Consider the following 6348-nt stretch of genomic DNA (forward strand, 5'->3'; position numbering starts at 1 on the left):
CCACGCGCCGCCGCCGTCGGCGTCCGTCTCCCACACGCGCCGGTCACACAGCACCGCCTCCACCTGCAGATCACGAATCCGGCCTCCTTTTCACCAAACTCCTTCTGGATTGGTCAGAAAACACCAAAACAGTGGCTGATTTTTAACAGTTTTCTGGACAGTTTTTCGATCTGATTTCTGCCTCGTTTCTGCCGATTTTTTGGACGATTTCTGGTAGATTTCTCGAGCCAAAACCTTCACCTTGAAGCTCTGATACCAATTGTTGCGGAAGCTCTCTCAAAAGGATCTTCAAACGGTGATTTTCCAGACTCAGTCCAACGTACCTTTCTCTACCAACAACCAATCCACACGGCTCCAAACCACAACCAAATTGATTCACCTTGGTTGTTATACAATCTTACCCACGTAGGACAAGAAGGGATGATGATTTATCGCCACAAAGGCTAGGAGAAGACACCACAAAGGTATACTATGAAAGAACTACCAATTGCACACGTTATACAAGCGTTTTGGACACTTCTGGACACCTTTTTCTCACACAAAAGGAGGGCAGCCGGGATTCACTAGTTTCTTCTCTCAAAATCACACAATCATCATCATAAAGAGGCTAGGGTTATATTCATATATATACTCTAGGGTTAGGCTTTAAGTTGGGCCACTAAAGGGGTAAGCGGGCCAAGATTCAAGCCATCCATAAGGAATACAATTGGGCCGGGTGTAGCTCATGGACTTAGTTGTTGGATTTATTTCATTCATCGGCCTATGCCTATAAAATAATATTAATCCACGTTAACATCATAACCCGGGATTTATTGGGTATCAAAAACCCAACAACCAACTTAGATGAAGCGTTTCAAGTACACCACTTGTTTTCTTCAATTTCATTCTCTCCTTCTCCGATTTCCATCAGAAACTTTTGTTCTTCTGGAAAATTAAAAATAAAAATAGAAAATAATATGGCCAAATTCTTTAATTGCTTGTTTTTTCTACTTTTTATCGCATCAAATGAAGTTTTTCTCACTGAAGGAAGATTGTCGAAATTTGTTAATATTCCTGATGCAAAGGAAACAACACCGGACCCTAGTAGCATTGTTTCGAATGCTAGAGTACAGAAACATGGATTTAGATTCACTGAAGGGTATGTGGATTTTTTTCGACCTATGACCCTAGGTCATAGTCCTGGTATAGGTCATTCTGAGCATGTTAATTAAGGCATTGTAATAGAGAATCCGCTGTTTGTCTCCTTAATTATTTAGTTAGTGCATGTATCTGTATCTCAATCTTTCCTAGATTGACTTCTGTATATTTCTCCTTTCTCTTCGATTATGCAAGTTGCATTTAATCACGGACTGTATTTATGATTTCTGTTAATGAAAAGGCTTTCATATTACATTTGAACATTCTCCGAGATAGGCAAGAATAGTGAGTGTTATCATATAAATGCTTCTCCTTCCAATTTATTCATTATTTATGGGTAGCTTTGAGAATTCTCTACATATTTGCTTTGATCCATGCATGCACAGAACACTTCACCCCCCTCCCGACAATAATTTAATCACTACGTGCATGCAAAAACAGGTTCCTTAGGGTTTATAATAGATAGTTTCAAAATTTGAGCATCGAAACATAGACTTTGAAGTTTTATAGAATCATGTGTCACCAAGTAAAACTTTAGTGTCAACTTTCAAAGTTTGTTCTATATATTTTGTATCAGTGAAGACTAATTTGTAAATAGTTGAGTTGTACAGAAACCCCAAATTGTAAAATAATTGAATTGTTCAGAAACACCATAAATTGAATTTTAGACGAAATGTATAAGAGTAACAATAGAAGGGATTAATTTACTTGGTTGAATATATAAATAGCCTAGTGCAGCCACGAAAATTTCACTAAAAAGAGAATAATATGGAAGTAGTCCATGATCATCTCAAAATACTATGATTAATCCAAACAAAAATTAAGAGGGCTTCTTCTATTTAAGAGGACTAAGGGATTTGGTTCTAGTTACACTCAATGTGGGGGGGGGGGGGTGTTCAAGCTAATTATCCCTGCAAGAAAAGAGATTAATTTCCATTTTGAGTGAGATTGTCTTCAAATCTCTTAGTAAGAATAATACCAAGAATAGGGGTGGGTATGGTCCGGTTTGGTTCGATTCTAACGAGAATCGAATAGGACCCGAAATTTTCGAGTATTTAATAAGTGAAATCGTCAAATCCAAATTTAATTATGAAATCATTCGGGTTTAGTTTGGTTCAATTCCATTCGGTTCCCACGTTCTATACTATGATTAATTTTTTTAATATTTATAGAACTATATCAATTCAACTAATGACATGTTCAATATTAATTTTTACAAAATAATGTAGTTCAATCTTATATATTTTTTGTTTCTCTCTTTATTGAGTTCTTCATAGATTTTATTGTTAAAATCATAGGAAGAGGATTATAGCGAGCTTACAATCATTAAAAGAGGAGCTGTTGAGCTTCAATTAGATTTTTTCTAGAATCGTAGAAATGACACTTCGGTAGAATAATGAATTTTGGTAAAACTTAGGTCAATTTGATTAAATTGGGCTTGGACTGAAAATTAAAAATAGGAAAATTATATTTTTGTGTTTGAACTAAATTTACTAGTTAGTTTTTTAAAAAGTAAAATAATTTGACTTATTTAAAATAAATAAATTAAAAAATTAGGGATATTCGATTCTTATTCGGTTCTTGATATAGAATTGAGGCTCAATTCAAATACTTGTTCGAGTATTTAACTTAAAAAGAACCGCTCGATTCGGGTCCAATTCGGTTCGAGAGTTTTACCTGTTTAACCAAGAAAACAACATAATAGTACTTATGATGTCCTCAATAGCTACTTTTTTTTTTAATTTAATGATATAACCCCTATTTAGTGCAGATAAAATTATATTTTCAGTAGATTATTATAAAGTTAATCAAATGCGAGGTTGCAAAATTGCGGGTCTCGCGAAATATGTGATTAAAATTAATAGCTTTTAGCAGAACTTCTAAAAAATTATGCTTTGCTGTTTATACATTCCGAAAAAGGCTTAAAACAATCAATAAACTTTTGTAATTACTAAAATAAAAATTAATACAATATATTGCAACAGTGTTTGAGAAAGTTTTAATTAGAATACTATTTTAAACAAAATAAAAAGAAATTTTGTTATTAATTACACGAAAAACATTAAATTTAAAGTCATTCCTGAAAGCTCATTTATAATTAATTAAAATACATTTTTAGCAAAGTATTAATAAATATTTCTGCTTTAAAACCAGCTAGAGATCTCAAATTTATCACAGCTTTCTGTTTCGAGGTGTTTCCTAAATACTTTTTTATCTTGGGAACTAGCTGCATTTTCTTAAGAAATTGGCGGCGTCATGTCATAAATCCGGTAAAAGGCTCTTTACGAAATGAATGGAATTAAACACAAAGTTGGTCCATGACAAATACGAAGGACCACGAAAAAGTTGTAGGTCTAAACAAATCCTTACCAACCAAAATGAAATAAAAAAATAAAAATAAATAAAATTAACAGATTGAAATCTCTGCGAAGTCGGGTCCACCATCTTTTGTCCCGGTACATGTCAAGTGGTAGTATAGTACCCTTTAGTTCCTTAAGCTGTGGAGACCAGACCTTTTGACAGTTAATTAAATCATTAATTTAGCCATTAACTGCAAATTGAAGAATCTTCCTTTTAGCTCACAAACTTAGGCGAAAGACCGTCTGCAAAAGGTCAAATAAAATAAACCACCAAAGATGCACAAACGGACAAGAGACTCCCAACATTGCGTTAAATAAAATTAACTGAATGAGAGGTAAACGTGATGTGTCGGGCCCTTTTTTTTTTTTAAACCTTTTTGTACTAAATATGTTTTCGGAGTATAACGCTTATAATTTAGTATCCCACACTCGCACATAAACCTTCAAACAAACCGTCTTGTATATGAAAACCTGTTCAAATTAAAATTAGAAAAACTAAATTTGGTTTCTATAGGGGTTTAAAAAACTTATGGAATCGCATGACCTTTAGTGCTCAAAGGTTGGAAGCACAAAGGTTAATCTAGTGTGGGACTCTGGCTGTAAAGTAGACTTAACCTAACAGCAAAGAATTCAAAGGCAAAACCTCAAAAGAACGGTCCAAATAAACAGTATCAATATCATATGATGAGTAGCAGGCGCATGGAACAGTAGTGGGATCCCGCAAGTCTTGTTGAACTCTTAACAGTTAGAAAAGTGCAACTGTCTTGGAGTCAAGACATTAATTTTATGGCAACACTTGAGTTTTTGCAGAGCCAATTTAAGGGCCTTTTAAGTCAAGTATCACATGTAGGAGAAATTTATTATCGTAAAATCATCGAATCTTCATGTTGGATCATCAAGAAATACATAAATTATAACGAAAGCGTATCTGAATCAAACATGGTTAATTACAATAGTTGAATCTTGCGATTTTAGTCTTTAAAATCAACACGTAGCCCTTAACTTTCTCTGGCGATGGGAGACAGAACAAAATGAGCAGTTCACGTATAATTTGTAGACCATGATCGTATTATATAGTGATACCCTTTAACCTAATTCGGTCCATCAAAGAATTAGGAACTTGAATCCGATCTCTACACATAAAATATCTATACTTTAATTGGATGTATTACAGCCCAAAATACCAAAATCTTATTGGATCACTTTTAAATGGGCTTAATCGAATTTGATTGCCTTTAATTTAATGGAAAATTTCATAAGTAAGAGATTAAGTATTGTAGATTTCAGAATTAAGAAAACAAGTTTCAAAATTCAAAAATTAGATTTTTATTCAAAATTATTTATGTAATTAATTATTTTATTAATTTAATATATTTAGGTCACAGTTATCTAATTAATTAGTCACAAATTAATTTTTAGTCACAACTTATCAAATTATTGGTCGTAACTTTTTCTCGGTCACAGATCGAAAATTTTATAGGTCATAAAATATTTTTCGATTACGAATTTTTTGTCACAGTTATCTAATTAATTAATTACAAATCAATTTTTAGTCATAGCTTCTCAAATTATTGGTTGTAACTTATTTACTCAGTCACAGATCGAAAATTTTATAGGTTATTGAATATTTTTCGGTCACGAATCCAAAAATTTTACAGGTCATAGATTATTTATCGGTCACATATTCAAAACTTTTATTGGTCACATTTCATTTATTCATTGCAAATTATTGAATTAATTGATCACGATTAATTTTTCGATCACAACTTATCAAATTATTGGTCACAGCTCATTTCTCATTCACAAATCGAAAATTTTAAAGGTTACAAATATTTTAGATCATGAATTCAAAAATTTTACATGTCACAGATTATTCATTGGATCACATATTCAAAGTCACAGTCATAATTTTCAGGTCACATATCCAAATATTAGTGGATTTATTGGTCACGGTTAATTTTTTGATCACAATTGATTAAATTGTGAGTCACGATTCGAAATAATACTCAAAATTTTTAGGTCACTTATCCACAATTGAGAGGCACCGCCAACGCAGCCAGCACCGTCCCCAAATCATTCCACAACCACAGCATCTACCCAACAGCCAGCATCGTCTCCTCTACTGCCATCACAGCCAACAAAAATCGCCACAAACCATTCCACAACCAACACTCTCACAGAGAAATAAGTTGCAGATTGGTCGGCGATGAGAGATGTGAGACCGTGAGAGAGATCTGCACACATTGCCACACACCCTCACAGATCACCACACACCATCATCGCAAGCCACCGCCGTTGCGCACACATGCCACCACAGCCTCAAGCCACCGCCATCGCAAAAACATGCCACACCCACACCACCACCTCAACATCGCCACATCACCAGTGCTACCCACTTCTCAGATTCAAAATTATCACATCCACATCCACAGCCACCGCCACAACCATACCGCCGTCGTCGTAACCATCGCCACCACCATCTCCAGCCCACAGATCGCCAAAGATCCACACCCACTTGCGCCACAGATCGCCACAACCATGCGAATGGCAGCGTCGATGAACTACAGTGCCGCGACACTACCGTTCGCAGCAGCATTGGTCGATGATGCTGCAAAGAATCTCAACGCCTCCAATTCCATCAGCATCGCCCGGTACATCTTCTTCATCGTCGGATTTGTGGGTGCCGCCGAGAGAAGAGCGACAGGTTTAGAGAGAGAGAGAGAGAGAGAGATGAATGAAGAGACTGGGTTGAGTGTTTATATTTATTAAAAATAAATATTTTATATCTATTAATTAATTGAAACATCTGATTTTGGAATAAACAAACATTGGGTGGGATTTGTGAATTTGG

This window comes from Olea europaea, chromosome 18, assembly GCF_002742605.1.
Source record: "Olea europaea var. sylvestris chromosome 18, O_europaea_v1, whole genome shotgun sequence".
Lineage (NCBI taxonomy): Eukaryota > Viridiplantae > Streptophyta > Magnoliopsida > Lamiales > Oleaceae > Olea > Olea europaea.